Raw genomic sequence first — 17,594 nt, forward strand, 5'->3', positions numbered from 1 at the left:
TCTTATTGATAAGAGCCCTTACTATAGAGATATACTGTATGTACACCTAGAGACAGTATTTTATTAACACTTGTGGTGTGGTTTACCGTGAGTTTTGACTATCTTATGTTATTTGCTATAATATTACAGAAGTAGCCCAAGAGGTTAAATGATTTGCCCTAAGTATTTCAATTAGCAGGTGGGTAAAGTAGAATCAGGAGTTGATGACAGTGATGGTTTCTCTCTTGTCTAAAGATGGATGCAGCTGATTTACCATCATTGGATATAGTTACTGCCTTGAAGTGACCTCATCAGTGAGGACCAGACGATCCTGGGAAGGCCCCTCCGGTTAACTAATTTTGTGATTCTTGGGACTTAGGTTTTTACTGGCCTGTCTGTACCCTTCTCATTTTCCATGGGTGGGAGAGCTGGTGAGGCTGAGAAATGATTTGGGTATATGGAGAGCAGACAGTAAGATCAGACTAGTTTTTTATTTATTTCCTTTGTCTCTTTATTTGGATGGAAGAGGGGGAGTAAAGTAAGTGAAATAAGAAACTTTAAGAACTTTATTCTGTCTTCTCTTTTCAGGTATGCCCTACTTAATACTTTCCCCCATTCAGGAAGCCTTTATGAAATAAAAATTGAAATTTTATAAAATAAATGAAATGCTGGGGCCTAGTCAGTGAATTTTTTTATTGGACTAAGTAGCCAGCTCTCCCTAGTATGATTAAAGCATAATTTGATTAGTAAACAATTGACTCTTCTGCACTTATAGGATTATCTTCCTGGTAGAGAACCAAAGAAAGCTATTAGTATCTTTTATAGCTCTAGGAACTTTGATCCACAATTATTATTAGAAATATTGGGATCTTTTTTACTCTTTCTATAAATACATTATAACAAGCAGTGGAAAAACCAATAAATTGGCTGTTATAGTGGTGTATATATATTGAAGTAACTAGTTACTATTAGTGGAGGAAAAATGTCCAGTGTAGTTGATTTTCCTGTCTACTGGCATGCAGAAGAGGGTCAGATTAGGAAAGCATTTATATTTTTTCATAATGCCTCTGTATGCTTTATCATTAGATTCTCATGACAACTGAACAGTAGGTGTGTCAGGAGATAATCATTGCTTTCTAGGTGAAAACACTGAGGTTCAAAGTAAGTTTAGAGTTCCAGGGCGTATGGCTAGACAGAGGCTAAAATCGTACTAGAGCTGTAACCTATATTTGTTCCTGGGCCAGTGCCCTTTTCCCACTGACTTGCACAGTGGGAATGTAGCTGGGGCTGCACGTGAGAGGTCCGCACCTGCCTGGAGCCTGTTCCACTCTTGTGCTACGTAGATCTGAACCTGTCTGTTTCCTCCTTTGTCTTAAAATGGTAACGTCATTGCAGTGGCTTTTGGTCAGTAACTGAAACTCATAACTATCAAAAAATAGTTAAGGAAAAAGTGAAAGTTGATTTCTCATCTGAAAGAATGCATCAGTGAAAGGTAAGTGTTAGTTTCCTTTTGAAAACTTATGATTTTTCATTCAGATGCTTTTACAGATGAAATTTGTTCTTTTATAAAAGCATACTCTATGAAAATTTGTGTTGTTGGAGAAAATAAATCAGGATCCGATTTCCAAAAGTATATCATGATATTTCATGATTTTTACTGTTACACGAAATGCTTTATCATTAAAAAAAAAAATTACCATTAAAAAAGCTTAGTATACACTCCAAATTCATGTTTAAACAGCTTTTGGGGGAGCAAATTATGTAAAACCACATGCCAGATAGTTCCTAATTTATAAGGAAGGCCGCGTTTGCCTCAGCATTCCTCAGCCCTGTTCCTGGTCCGCAGCACACGTGGCGTGCCCGCCGCATGCAGGCCTGTGCGAGGGGCTGGGGTGTGGCAGCGAGAGGACACCGCCCTTGTCTTCCGTGACAGTCGGGAGCTACAGGCACACCTTTGAGATGTTGTGAGTTTGCTTGCAGACCCCCGCAGTAAAGTGCGTTGTAATCTTTTTGCTGGTGGAGGGTCTTGCCTTCAATTTGTAAAGAAACAGCTGTGAAGCTCAATAAAGTGAAGCACAGTATAAGGTCAACCTGTAATTCTCCCCTTCCTTTTCTCTGGGTTTCGAACCAGTTACGCAAAAACACGAACCAGGTGAGCGTTGTTTTGATTATTGCTTTGTAACAAGCCTAAAACTAAGTGACTGAAGACACCTTATTTTTTTTATTTTTGCTCACAGTTTTGCTGTCATAGGCTGGACTCATTTGAGCAGTGTTGGTAGTCACTCTAATCGCCGTGTTCAGGTCGGTCAGTCTCTGTCTTTCTTGTACCGTAGTCTTGTTGTCCCAGGTCCACTTGCTCTCCAGATGGCCTTTCCAGTACTGCCGGCCTTGCATGGTGGCTGAGGGCTCCCAAGAGCACAAAAGCAGAGCAGCCAGGCCTTCTTAAGCCATACGCTCGGAACCAGCAGAGCATCATTTTTACCACGTTCCGTGGGTTCATGCACGTCACAGATCCGGCCCGGATTCAAGGGAGAGGGACTGGAGAAGTGCGGGCATCCCGGGGTTCCAGGGGACAGCTGAGTATCGCACCAAAACGGGGCTTCTGGGAAACTTTGGGAAGCTGGGACGTAAGCCGCCCCGAACTTGTACTGCTTTGAGTCTGGGCCCTCCTTAGGGAAATGTCAGGAATGAGGGAATGCCCGTCCCATCCAGGAGCAGGCAGAGTTCTTGATCGCTAGCTGGATTTTTCTCACTTTATCTTCATCACTTGTCTTTATCTCCTGTCGCTTTATTTAGGTCTCAGTAGTTTTCTTCGGTTTGTTTTTTAGTTCAAGCTACGTAATGGAGCTAGCTGGAATGAGGAAAATGGGCGTTTCTTCGTTATGACGTGATAGCTTCTAGGGGGAATGATGAATTGATAGGTCTCATTTTAAAGAATTTAGCTGTAACTTTGGAACACTTTTGAAACGTTTCATGTACACTCAAAAACGGGCCTCTGCACCCTAGTACAAATCTGCAAATTTCTGAAAATATTACATTGGCCATTGTGAGGAGTTCAGTGACTGAACATACTGAGAAACATGACTTATGCAAAGCAGGGGACAGTCCCGTCATGCTGCTGCTTGGTGGCTCTCCCCCTCTCAGTTTCTCGGGTAGTTTAAAAATGCACAAGCGTTGGCAGGGGTGTAGGTGTGATAGCTTTTATTTAACTGAGGAAAACGGGTTCTTTTGATAAGTGTTTAGTGTACCCATAATTATTAAATAGGGTGAGTAGAAGCAAACTGTGGAGTCCTGACTCGAAGCAGGATACTGTGGCCGCGCGTGGGCCCAGCTTGCCAACATGTCCTGCCGTTCGTGTGTGCTCGGTTAGTGAGAGGACAGCTAAGTGAACCTGCTCTGTAAAGGTTGAGACACGCTCTACCTTAAGAGCAAATGAACTGAAGGGTTCTGTTACAGCTCAAGAATTAAAGGCATGCTGGCGTGGGGTTTAGAGCTGTCATTATAAAGTCTGTCAGTACAGCGTTGCCTCAGTTTCATCTTTCATAGAATGTAAACAATATCTTTCTTATTGCATTTTTAAAAGGATTAATTGAAATAAAATAAAAAGTATGGTCTTTGGGACATAAGCGTCCTTCAACCATTTCTATTGCTCATAATTTCGTATTAATAAGTTGCAAATACAAATAAGTCCACTGTTTTGTGAGCTACTCATGTCTCAAGGACAGTCGTTTTGGCGTGAGTAGAGCTGCATATCAAATCTCACCTTGTAACTTAAACAGTAAGTTGCTAAAATGAATCTGAGAAAGATACTGACTCGACACGGCCGAGCGGTGCTGCTTTGGCCGTGGAGACACTGTGAACACTGTCACGAGATGCAGCACAGTGCAGACCAGTGTTTCTCAGCACAGTCTCTGGGATGCTGCTTAATTATGTAGATTATCGAATACCCTTTGTGATCTGTGGTATGGTCCTTGACAGTAGAACTCAGGAATTTTCATGTTTAATAAAAAGCTCAGATACACATTAGTTTGAGAGCTAGCTGCTGGTGGAAACAGTCTAAGCTGGGGTTCTGGTGTTCCCCAGTGGGGTTCTTAGACCATTTCCTAAGCTACAGTTCATGAAGCACATATGCATAACATGAATACAAAGAGCTTAACATCTGAACCTTTCAGATGTTTAAAGAGGCTTAAGATAATTGCCAAGGGCTTGATCCAGAGAAACTGGAAACTCGATACTGGGTGATTACAGTAAGGAGCAGGCAGAAGTGACCCTTCAAGAGGCCTCTCTGTCAGGCTCCTTGTTCAAAAAATTCCCCTTATGTCTGCAGAAGAATGAAGACATTTCTTAAAAACAAAAACAAAAACAAAAACAAACCCTACTGAAACAGGTAAGTTAGATGTTGTGATTACCAGATAATCTGATTGCTTTTCACTTTGCTAAAATAAGCTACTCAAAAATAAAGATTCTGTCTGAAGTGTGTCTAGTGGAGTTTGTGCTTCTGGGTGGAGAGCAGGTTGGTTGGGGGCCACCATCTGTCTCCTGTGGAGGAAAGCCATTGCTTAGCGTGAGGGAACTGACTTGGGTAGCAAGTCATCTGAGAAGATTCAAATTTTAAATCAATTAATAATAATAAAACCTAAAACTTGAAACTTATTTTCTCTAACTTTTGCTGGGGGCAGTGGTGGTGGCAGTCTGTGTCTGAGTCTCTTAAAACTGTATGTAGTCTTATGACCATATCTGTCATTGGAATGGCAGATCTTTAAATTGGGGCTGTTACTGGAAAAACTTAACCTATGTTTATAGCAAACATTTTTATCATGTTAGTACATTTTGTGGTAAAAAACATGCCAAACTCATGAGTCCGTCTAAATTTGAGTGGAAAAGAGTAGTTGGCATTTGTTTGAGGAGCCTATTGTTTGTTTTCACTGACTGTGGCCAGTAAGTAGTTTTGGGAGAAAAACAATCAAATCATCTTTTTGTCCTGTGAGTTGTGAAATATGGTGATGACATTTAAATGTGACTATGCAGACTAGAAAGTACACACTGTACTCAGGAATTTCATGTTCCTAGGTTAAACGTTTTGTTAATAACTTGTTTTAAAACTTTCTTTGTGGTTAATTTTCCTTTAAAGTGTTGGCTATGTAAGAGCTTAGGCCTTCAAGTCAGACAGACCTAGATTTGAGTTCTGGCACTCATTGTCCGAGTGAACTTGCTCAAGTTAACTTTAGATTAAGCTCTAGTTTTAGCATATTTAAATGTATTCATATGTAAAGTGGTAATAATAATAATGCAGAGACCTATTGTGTGGTTTAAACCTGGCATTTACTATCCAGTAAATATTCACTAGGATGAGTTTGTTGTCATTGATGTCAGATGTGTTTCAGAATTACTTAATTTTTTAATGTTAGAAAGGTAATACACTCCATATACTGTGTTATATAAACCCCAGCGAAGTCTAGGGCGGCATCCTGTACTTTCTTTGGCAAGTGCTTAAGTGCGGGTAAATAAGGGCAGAAAGTAGCCACATATCTAGTCAGATTTTGCTGCTAAATGAACTCAGGTCAGTTCAGGTTTTGTCCCTAAATGAGTTATGAAGGAATTAAGTTTTTCGGGTTTTGGATTTGTGGATAAAAGATTGTGTTCCTGTATTTCTACTGTATTTTTATACTTGAGAAGAATCGCATTATTCTAGAAGTAAAATTTTAGCTGTTTAATTGATTGTATCATTTAGGGAAGTTTCTGTGTATTGGATTCTAATATTTTCCTCTAAGAGTAAGGATATCTGATGAAAGTTTATACGTAGAAGCATGCTTTTAAATTCTTCGGAAGAGTATGTGTTAATAGTAAATTAAGATTGTTACTTGAGTAGCTTTAAAATAGCTTGAAATTGTATATTTATAACAAAAACTTCAGCAGTAATATTTTCCTCTCAGGTGCCTAAGTATAATTTCGATCTGATCTTGCCGCAGCCGTGGGGGTTCGCAGCATGGCCTTGTGACAGACGTGCCTTTCTTAACCTACCGCTCTCTGTTTTGTTGGGGGAAGACAGTGGAGTTTCTTTGCCTCAGATAATTGAGAGTGTAGCTGAGGTGGCGCTGGGAGGATGGGCACCTTCTGTGGGCCAGGGCCTAGCCACAAGTCTGGTTTCCTGGGGCTAGCGTTAAGACTTCTTTCCCCTTCACATCTGCATTTCACAGACAAGGAAACAGAGGTGGCACACAGATGATAGAGCCGAAGTTTGGACCAAACTCGGTCCGCTCCGAAAGCTGCTCTGTATCACGTTACCCAAACACGCTCTTCTCAACGTCAAAATTCATTAGCACTTCGGAATTGAAGAGCTAGCAGATCTCCATGGCTACTCGGATGCTGGTCAGTTGGAATCCTTAACGTATTCAGAAACAATCAGGAAGCGTTTGGGGTGAACTTCGTACTCTCCTGGTGGCCAGTGCAGAGGGCCACTAGCCTCACCAGTGGGTCTGATGTTATGAAGCTTTGTGTCCCTGGGAAGGTGTCTCTCAGCCTCAGCTCTAGGCTTTCGTGACTCTGCTTTCTGCTGCTTCATGAGACAGCAAATCCTATGTATTTGAAGAACATCAAATGTTTGAAATTTTTGGATTCGAAGGAAAAAGTCTGGTAAGCCAGTATTGAAATACCACACTTTGAAACAAATGACCAATTATTTATGGAAATATTCGTCATTTCGAAATGTGAGATGGTGATAATATCATGTGCAGTTTGATCCTTGCAAGGTAAGAATCTTATGTTGCCTTGGACGTTTTTCCCGGAATACCCGGCAATGCTTTATCAAGCACAATCCCGACGGCTCACCTCCTCTTCAGCGTTGATGTGCTTGCACCTTTACATGTATTTTTAAGATTACTTGTTCTTTCTCAACCTAAGAAAAAGCATTTTCAGTGACGAGCTTAAAAGCCCCACAAAATCACCTGACTCCAAATCTTTACGTAAAAAAAATAAGAGAATAGTAATATCTGATTGATGTGGCAGACTGCTCGTTTTAAGGCATGGGTTTAGCTCAGCATTTCTTAGTTTATATTCTGTTTTTACAGTGCATATGCATGAAAAAACTGGCTTTAAGCCCAAGAAATCTGGGTTTAAAATCCTGACTTTTACTACTTTTGTGGCCCTGGGCATTTTCAGTTCCTTAAACCTAATTTTCCTCATTTGTTAGTAAGAATAATAAAGACTCTGAAGGGTGATTGTTAACATTAAAGGTAGCTTTTTTGGTAAGGCGATGGCGAATTATAGGAGCCCAGTAAGTGGTCACTGATACTCTTACTATTTTGGGCATCAAACCTGATTCAGATTCCAGGTTTAAACTGGCTGTCTTTCTGTGTCACTGAGACACCATGGAAGCGCAGTTGGTCCCAGATAGTTACGCTTTGTCATCTTACTCTGCCTAGGCAGCATTTACACACAGCTCTGTTTATATATTAACTTAAATGTTAAGACGCTCATTGTTGTTGGAATTTTATTTTCTTCATCGACATGCAGCGAAGGAGTGGGAGATCTGTTTCTGCTGATAATCACTGAGGTGTGTGGAAAAATGACCAAACGCAAAGGTTTTTGCTTGAAAAGTTTTGATACTTTGCGATTGTAAACATAATGCTGAATATTATAAGAAATTGAGCAAATTATAGCAAATTAGAGATGATTTGATTCTCATTACTGATACCATTTTGGCGCACCTCTCTTTTGTTGACATAAATAAATTTTAGTATCAATTCTTTTAAAACTGAAAAAATCCTCTCCCTAAATTAAGAATAATTATAGAAAATAAAGTTAGTGCGTGCTAAGTAAAAATATATTTCGTTTCTATGACCTGAGGAGGAAGCGGGTGGTGCAGGCAGAGAAGGGAAGATTAGTGTGATAAATGACACAGTGCTGGTGCCAAAGGCCTGTGTTTTTGTTTTTAGGGCCGTAAGTGTTTAGTTTTAAAATTAGAATAGTTGCCACTAAATTTAATGAATGTATTTTCCTCATTAAGATTTTCCAGTAAAGTCCAAACATTTTTGATAACCCTTACTTGCAATGAAGGGAAATGTTTATTTTTTTGGGAAGTTGATATAATGTATTATATTTTTTAAAGGTACATTTTATGGAGCAACAACACCATCTTGTGGCCTTATAGAATAATATCGCCAAAGTTAAGTTTTTACAACTATAAACATAAATTGTTCTGATGTTGGCCGAGGGATCAGTCACGTTTGTAATTGGACATTCTTACTGTAAATGGAGGTTAGGGAGTAGATAATAAAATTATTTGTATACTAGGGTTGCAGCTTTGTAAGTAAAATGTACTGGAAGAAAATAATGGTATAAAAATGAAAATAACTGAGTTGGTATGTGAGTTGGTATGATTATGGATGATTGCCGCTATTCCATATTTTCATGAAATTTGTAGTAACTTAAGTAATTCTAAGCTAGAAAATCCTAATGTGTTCTGTGCTCCATTTTTTATTTACTAAGACGACCCAGGCCCAGAGAATTTAGATGTGTTCTTGCCGGCCATTTAACAACACTGCTTTTGTCTAGGACAGTGTTACCTCAGCTGGTAACGTGAATTTTTGTACTTTTTTTCATTTTGATGACAATTTTAATCAACAAAAAATCAGTTTGAAAAGTATAGAAGTTCATTTAAAAGAGCACCTAAAACTAAATAATGCTCTTTGGTTTTTAGCCTGTTGTTTTGAGATTCTGATGACACTGTGACCTTCATTAGCAGACAGATATCAAACACTTGTGGGCACCAGGCTTTGAAGGAGGCACGTGGTTACAGTGGTGAGGATTTGTCCTGTACTTTCGCAATTTACAGTTAGTATGGAGTGAGAAAAATAAAGCTGTTTTGATGAACATAAAAGTTTGAAATCAGAGATTCTGTGTAAAAATAGAAGTAATTTATGGAGTATTTACTGTATGCCAGGCACCATGCAAAGTGCTTTAGGTACTTTTTTTCAGTGTCAGCAATTTATTTTGGAATTTTGCTTTGATTTTGTGAGAGCAGTGCACGTGGACACTAAGTATTTGTGTCCTGAAGCCTCTCTGTGGAACAGTAGGTTTCCTTGTACAGGACACGCGGTTTAGATGTTATGTGTCTGGTGGGCGTCTGTGGCTTGGTCTTGATGGCCAGCCACCATTTATAATGTTTCTATGGGGAATTTTGTACTGTGTTCTAAGCAGCCATCTTTCTCCCAGACTTTTAGAAAAGTCCAGTTCATATATAATCTGGAGATTATTAGTATGTGACTACTAAATTATTTTTGAATAATTAGGGCTAGAAAATGTCCAAGTTTAATGAGCTTTTTCCTTTTTATGTACTTTTGGCCATTTTATTTAATAAGTCAAATGAGCATTTTAGGTAACATTTAGGCTTTACTTTTATATTGGACATTTTTGTATTGAGCATTTTGGGGGAGGCTGTGGAGATGAAATCACATTAGTTAGGTGGACATGGAAGCTCAGAATTAAGGCAAAGATGAGAGAGGGTATATAGTAGCTTTTTTAGTCCCGCCTGTTCAGGATTTTCTTTGTAATTTAATTAAAATGTTCAGTTCTATGCTGTATAGCTCCCCGCTTTTTTAAAACCTAGCCACCCTAACCAAGTCCACAGTACTGTTTTATTAATTGTGAGTCTTCATTTAACACTAATTTATTAAGTATTTGGTAAAGGCTGAACACTAGGCTAGGAGCTGAAATTATAAAGCTTAGTTGTTGTACCCAAAGGATAGACTGGGCAGACACCACAGCCCCACTAAAGCAAATCCTGCTCCACGGCGTCGGCCCCCGCATGACAGCTCCTCCACTGTGGTCATGGCCATCCCTCACAGCCAGTCAGCCTGAGGGTCAATCCCTCCCGTCTACGTGCCAACAGCAGCCGAGGCTCAACTACAGCTGGAGAGCACACACAACCCAAAAAAGGGATACACCTGGAGCACCCAGCTCAGGAGACCAGGGAGAGTGAACCACTGGGTCCCACAGGACACTTAGTACATGAGGCCACTCTACTAAGATCGGGAGACATAATAATTCTACTAATGCATAGAAATAAGCACAGGGAGGTAGCCAAAATGGGAAGACAAGGAAACATGTCCCACATGGAAAAAAAAAAAAGAAGAAGAATAGTAAGAAGAATAAAGCTCCAGAAAAAGAACTAAGCAAAATGTAGCATCTTAAAAGCAGCAAGAGAAAAGCAGTTAGTTACCTACATGGGAGCTGATTTCTCAACAGGAACTTTGCAGGCCAAAAGGCTTTGGCATGAAATATTCAAAGTGATAAAAAGCAAAGACCTACAACCAAGATTACTCAGCAAGGCTATCATTTAGAATCAAAGGAGTTCACCACCACTAAACCAGTATTGCAAGAAATGTTAAAAGGACTTAGTTCAGAAGAAGAAGATAAAAGAGAAATATGAGCAATAAAATGGCAATAACTGCATAGCTATCAACTACTTTAAATGTAAATGGATTAAATACTCCAATTAAAAGACATAGGGTGACTGAATGGATAAGAAAACGACCCTTCAGTATGCTGCCTGCAAGAGACCCATTTCAGATCGAAAGACAAACTGAAAGTAAAGGAATGGAAGAAGGTATTTCTTGCAAGCGAAAACAAAAAGTAAACACTGGAATAGCAATACTTACATAAAATGGGCTTTAAAATAAAGACTGTAGTAAGAGACAAAGACCCAACAATTTCACTTCTGAGTATTTATCTGAAAAAAACCCAAAATTCTAATTTGAAAAGATATATGCATCCCTATGTTCATTGCAGCATTATTTATAATAGCCGAGGTATGGAAGCAACCTGTGTCCACTGATAGACAAGTGGATAAAGAAGAGGTGGTACATGCATGTAATAGAATATTACTCAGCCATAAAAAAAGAATGAAATCTCGTCATCTGCAACAATATGGGTGGACCTAGAGGATATTTTAAGTGAATTAAGTCAGAGAAAACTATATACCACATAATTTCACTAATATGTGGAATCTAAAAATATATGAACAATCAAACAGATGCAGATGGGGTGGAGGGATGGGTGAGAAAGGGGACGGGATTAAGAGGTAGGTGCATATTGCCGGTTATGAAAACAGTCACTGGTATGTAAAGTACAGCGTAGGGAATGTTGTTAATATTATAACTACATATAGTGCCAGGGGGTGCTAGACGTATTCTGATGATCACTTTGTAAGTTATGTAAATGTTTAATCTCTCCGTTTTGCACCTGAAATTGATATGCTATTGTATGTCAAGTGTAATTGAAAAATTAAAAAAGATGAGTCATAATAAAGAAATTTACAGTGTAATGGGGGAGACGGAGAAATAAACATGGTTACAGTGCTATGAAATCATAGCAACTAACTAGTTCAAAACTGGAGAGATGACACAGGCTGAATCTCGAAGGACGACTTAGGCCGATGAGCAGTGAGGAAGTACATTACAGGAAATTAGTGGGCAGCAGTTATGAGGGTGTTACAAGCCATGATAATTTGAGGAGGCATGAGGTTAAATTCAGCAGGGCTTTTGATTCGCGCAGTGAGGAGTATGTGCAATTGTTTGTTGATCTGAGTAAGAGAAAGGAATTTGTATAATCGATAAATGAGTTATAGAGTAATTTTGAGAGCAAGGCATTGACATTGTTTGGAAAAGGTTGAAAATTGGCCATAAAAAGGGTATCTAGAGATGGGTCAAGATTTAGAACTGTTAAAAGATAAACAGCTATATTAAGAGTTTTAAGAATTTATTTGAAAAGGGTCTATTCGAATGGGACAGCACCAAGCCAGGAGTGGTCAGGGGCCCGCTGCCGACCGGAGCCGGAGGAAAGGCTCACACACAGTGCAGAAGCAGAGAAGGAAAGCTGTTCGCCTGGCTGTGGCTCGAAGCCCGGCTGGCTGTTTGAGATCGGCTGTCCTCGCGTTTGGATTTCATAACCTTGAGGCCTTCGGGCCCCGGTTTTGCTTCTCTGGCCCCGTGCATTAGAGGCATTAGTGCCTCAGATCGCCCCCTTTCCTGACTTCGCAGTGCTGAGAAAATCAAAATTGGGATATATATGGTGTATTTCAATGTAAATTTTTGAGAAAAGTTCATTGTAAAGCAGAGAGATTTGCCATGCAATGTTTGAGAGGAATAACACTTGAAAAATACAGCTGAATGTAAATTCGTTATGCACGAGAAAGTGACGTAGGCTAAGAGGATAGGAAGAGAGCGAAGATGTGAGATGTCTGGAGACGACATCGGGGGAAGGGCTGGCTCTGTGTTGCCGGGGAAAAAGGTATCAATTGGAAGACTGAAAACAAGGCTTGGGAAGAATCCATGTATTTACTTTCTCTGGTTGAAAACCTGGAAGTGGGTGGAGATGATGAAAGCTAGGTATTAACACTGACTTAGGAAATCTGGCATTTGGAAGATGAAAACATTTTTCTCATCCACAACGCTTCTGTGATCCTCCCGTAAGGTGCTATATACCATGCACTGAAAGGAACCTCGAAATTGAAAGTACAGAAAAGGTGGAGAGAGAGGTGAGGTTATTAGATCCTATGGCTGGATAGGCATTTTCAGATTAAAATGAAAAGCCAACCTCTAGGCAGAGGTTAGAGGGTTCCCCGGATGCCCCCCGGATGCCCCTCTGTTTGTCCTTCGGTAGGTGTCGCAGGTGCTCTTCAAGTTACTGGAATGGCAGTGTTTAGAAGTGTTCTTTTTCACCCGGTGACGCTTATAAATTAGCAGGAGGGTGACATTCCTGTGTTTTCCATTTAAGAGGATTAATCAGTGACTTTTATACAGAGAGGTCAGTGTAGACAAAGATTCTCAGAAATCAGCCGGCTTCGCTCGCAAGCGGTTGAAAGTACATGCACGTTGAGACCTTAGCCCCCAGCTTATCTGAAGGTAGAGGGAAGTTGCGGAGAGATCCTGGGAAGAAAAGGCCTGTGGGAGACAGGAGTTAAAGTCACGCTCACGTTGCATCCTTAAGCTTGGAACTGATTGCACTTCTCCTGTCCCCCTGAGGTGCATGCGGGGAAGTCTGGAACTCTGAAGCGCTCTGCAGCCATAAGCGGTGGCGATACTGCCACTAGGTGGGGCTGAGGGTCCTGAGTCGAGCGGACAGATGCTGACAGCGGATGCAGGGAGGCTGTGAGCAGAGTGGGCTCGTCGCCGGAAGGGAGAGTGGCCAGATCTGAGGCCAGCAGTTGTTGGCAGTTGATGCCGAGACAGAGGAGTGGAGATGATGGCATGCGGTGGGGGGACAGTGGGACCGCGTGTTGTGAGGAAGCCATTTGGGGAGTTGGAAGTGTCTTCAGACCCTCAGGAGACCACTGTGGTGATGATTTGTAGTCTGGTGCAGGTGATTCTGGGGGCTGTCCTGAGAAGGCTTCCCGCCCCTTCCTCCTCTCCACACATGCAGTTCGTTTGCGTGACATCGAGGCCTGGTGATGAGCAGTCCCTGTGAAACGGATTTTCCCCTTTGAGTATTCGGGTCATACAGAAGTGTAAAATTGAACAGAATTATGCTTTCTTATAACAGGCTCCCACTAGAAAAGTCTCTCTGAGATACATCAAAAAAGCTGTCTGCAGTTAGAGCCATCCTGTTGTTTACTAAGGTTCCCCAGTTCCCATCCAGAGGGTTCTCCCGGGGAGCAGGACCAAAGCCGGAAGGTCCGAGCGAACCAGGACGAGCTGTCACCCTCTTGTTTCCTGTCGCATTTTATAAACTCACTGAAATAACCAGCAATATCTTTTGATAAATGTTCTCTCTATATAGAAGTAATATTTCCATATCATTTAAATTTCCCTATTTTGAGTTTGTTTTTATGAAATACTTATTTTCTGCTCTAGAATTGCTGAATCTTGGATATTTCAGGACATGGGAGGCTGCTTGGTTCATCTCTCTTTATCTTTGCCACATTCATTGAGTTTTAAATTTCGTGCTGTTGATGCAATAAATTTGGCTAAATGCAGGCTTTCTCACCTTACAAGTTCCACGTTCACGAGACTCAGCTTCTCTAGCGCCTGGTAGCAACCATCCGGTCTCGTTCCCGAGAAGTTTCCTGTGTGTTAATACTGTCTTCTGGAGTCAGTGTTGAAGCTAGGACTTTGTCTTCTACCATCTTTGTGTTCTTAACCATACCCACTTTACAGACCAGCCGGTCAGTATGTTATTAATTGACCCAGGCAGATAGACGCATGACAGTGTTTCCCTGGCTCTTCCAGACATCGACGCTGTGCCGAGTATGCAAAATGGATCAGATCTGTTGTTGTTTTTTAAAATGTTGCTTCTGACCTAATGACCTCTGAAAGTAAGCAGGCAGTACAGGAGTATCTTACACGCAAGATACACAGTCTGGAACCTGGAGGCCGGGAAATGTAGTTTCGTGTCTATCTTAAGGGCCCTGGATTCGCTGCAGCCGAATAAGAATGAAGCTTTATTTTCTCTGTGGCATTTTTAAAGGGTTCTCCTGGACATAAACAGCTTACGTGTAAGTGGCCATATGCTCTGGGCATAGGTTATGACCTAAATTCATTTGGATGAATAACCAGTTCGCTTAAACTTTGTTCAAACTCAAGCTTTGCTTTTTCTTTTATCACGCTTGGTCACACAGCCGTGAAGTGGCAGAACTAGAAATGAAACCCAAATATTCTGACTCCAGAGTTGGCTCTTGAAAACTGTGTTTTGTCTCCCACCGTTCACTCCTCTTCTTAAGCCCTTATCCTGGTTATGGCACTGTCCCCCAGATAGCAAGGTGGGGAATTGCAGTCTTTCAGATGGCCTTTTAGTCCCCAGCCACCCCGTAATCATCTGGTCACAGATCTCATACAAATCTTCAGTTGTCTTTTTTTGTTCACACTTTGGTTCAGATAAACTCGTTTTAAATCGAACCCCCACTGCTGCCAAATTTGTTTTTCTAAAACGCAATCCCGGTTATTGAAATCTCTCAGTGTCTGTGGATAAACTAGGCTACTATGCTGGGTATACGTTGACTGGCACATAAACTATTCCATAGGAACCTGTACAGTTTAGGTTCCCCTGTGAGCTGTTAGCCTCGTTGCTTCACACGGCCCTTACATTCCATTTTCTAGCCATTCCAACAGTTCTCTGAACACTTCAGACTCGCCATGATTCAAGACAGTTCATTCAATGGCGGTTCTCTCTGTGAGCCTCCTCCTGACTGCTGAAGGTTGGGTTCGCCACTTTCTCTTGGGTGCCCCCAATGTGCTGCTCGACATTCCGCATCTGTTTCAGTGACGGTCGCACTGAAAGCTCTGTATGTGTTCACAGGTTTATGTCTTCAGCAGACTATGCGCGCCTGGAAGGAGGGACCCGAGTCTTCCTCGTCGTCACACCCCCAGTGTCTAGCGCGGTCCTGGCACAGGGTAAGCGATGACGGCCCCGCCATGCTGAGACGGTTAACCTGTCAGGCTCCGTGCGCGTCGATAGTTCATTATACTGTAGCCCTGTGCTGCATCGTCACGAGAAATGAAGCCGTGCACTTTAACACTGCCGAGGCTCGATTGCCTCGTGGGTGAGGTGGAGTGATGCCTCCCTGCTCTCACGGTGACCGTGGTGCTCAGGTTCAAGAGCACATGGAACAGCATGTTCTGTTCTAAGTGCCACACAACTTGGCGTTATTAAATAAAGCGTGGGAACTAATCGTTTCTTGAAATCGATCATTTTATTTGTTGTATATCTTCCCTTCGAAGGCAAGATGGTGCCATTTTTGTACCATCTCTATCATGTTTGGCAGTTTAAACTCGCAGCCGCCAGTTTCCAGAGGCGCACGCTCTTAAGTCGGAGGATTGGTTTACCTAGAACAAGGGGAGAAGCAGCTCGGGGGCGGCAGTGTGGGAACACAAAGTAGCGGCGTGAACAGCCTTCTCCCTGCTTGGCACCGTTTCCCAGTCTGGGTAGTGTTTTAAGCTTTGCAGTTCTTCTCGAATAACTAGTCCTATGCCTGTTTGTCTCTTTTATTCTCAGCAATTATCTTTCTATCTAATTCATTTAATAAAGTCCCTCAATTTCCTTTTAATCTACCTCCAAATGAGCTAATATCTTCACCTTGCCTTAGGTCCCTTGTTTACTGTTCTGGGGACGGAGTGTCATCCACATGGAAGCCGTGCCTTTCCCCGCTTTTCCTTCACAGGGTACAGGCTACGCCCTTCCCATCACACCCAACGACTAGTGACCGCCACTTCCCTGTTCCTACTTCTCTGCCTTCTGTGCATTCTTTAAATTATTGAAAGTTCTGTAGTTTGAACATCCCAATTTATGAGTAACATACGGAAGTTAATAACAAAAGCAAGCGTTTGGGAACCAATCACCGACTTAAGAACTAGGTCAGTATCTGCAGTTAGAGTTACCGTGAGTGCTTCTGCCCCCATAGCCTGTCTTTCTCAACCCTTGAAGTAACTGCTATTCTGAATTTGTTTTTTTATCTCCTTTTTTTTTTAATAGTATTAACACAAATATATATATTTTTTGTTTTGAGTTTAATAATTTTTCCATTTATAGGCTTTTTAAAGCTTGCACAAATGGTATTTTGTTATAGAGGAAAGTCTATTTACAAATCTTCATACATTTCAAAGGGAACATTCAAGCATCCTAAAGGAATACATAGAAAAATCTCAGTGTGCACATTCAAATTTATAACGAGAAAATAATCATGGAGACTTATTTTTGGACCTCGTGGATGCTGCTGCACCACACACAGAATCAGCTCCTTCCCCAGAGTGCAGAATGGAGCGGAAGCACTCACCATGAGTTCATTAGTTTGCACAAAAATGTTTGGGTGAGAGTCACGGTGTACTCCCTGAAAGTGACCGCTTTTCATGTGATTGCCTTTGATCTCCGCCGCTGGCTCTTCAGGGTGCTGCATGCAGGGCCTGCTGACTGTATGGCTTGAGACTCAGGATCCACAGTGTCTTTGGATTTCTTTTTCTGTCATGGAAACGTGGCATTTTTAAAGGAAACGCAGGGCAAAAGGTGGGTCATGATAACCGCCAAGAGAATTCACTTTTCCTTCTTTAAGAGAGGCAGCATTTCTTGATGGCCTCAGTGTGGAGTGTCAGTTCTTAGAGGTGGGACTGAGTGACAGGCAGTGTTAATACTTAGAACCCTATTTGTCTTTTTCATTCACTGTCATGTTCCTAAGATCCATTTTTTACAAGTTGCCTAGGCATTGTTTGTTCATCCTCACTGCTGCGTTATGCTCCGTTTTATGAGCCTAATTTGTTTAACCATTTTCTACCTGTGGGCATTGAGTATTTTTTGTGTTTTTATGAAGAATGCTTTTACTTGGCACATGAGTATAAACATTTTCATAGTATGTATCTAGAATTGCTCACTGAAGGACATGCAAATGTTCAACTTTACATGATGATGCCACATTGTTTTCCAACAATTTTAAGGCAAAAGATTTTTCTGAAGAAAAACCAGAGTATGTTTTCCAACAATTTTAACACCTACCAGCAGGATTTTACCAATTTAAACACCTAGTACCACTGTGTAAGAGCCATCACGGTTCCACCTTCTTGGCCATTATTTGGTGCTATCAAATGTCTAGTTTTTACCTTTCTAGTGAGTTTAAAAACATCTCATGTGATCAT

The 17,594-nt window shown here is 41.2% G+C and overlaps 1 protein-coding gene across 1 annotated transcript in view; it reads left to right on the forward strand.

Annotated features, from left to right (window-relative positions):
* The window catches only part of WWP1 (WW domain containing E3 ubiquitin protein ligase 1), a 77,261-nt gene that overhangs the window by 2,383 nt on the left and 57,284 nt on the right, over positions 1-17,594 (forward strand). Inside the window, exon 2 of the mRNA XM_039841976.1 lies at positions 15,271-15,365. The gene's annotated coding sequence lies outside the window, so the exon portion shown is untranslated. The remainder of the gene's footprint in view (positions 1-15,270; positions 15,366-17,594) is intronic.

Source organism: Pteropus medius, unplaced genomic scaffold, assembly GCF_902729225.1.
Source record: "Pteropus medius unplaced genomic scaffold, Ma_sr-lr_union100, whole genome shotgun sequence".
NCBI classification, from domain to species: Eukaryota; Metazoa; Chordata; class Mammalia; order Chiroptera; family Pteropodidae; genus Pteropus; species Pteropus medius.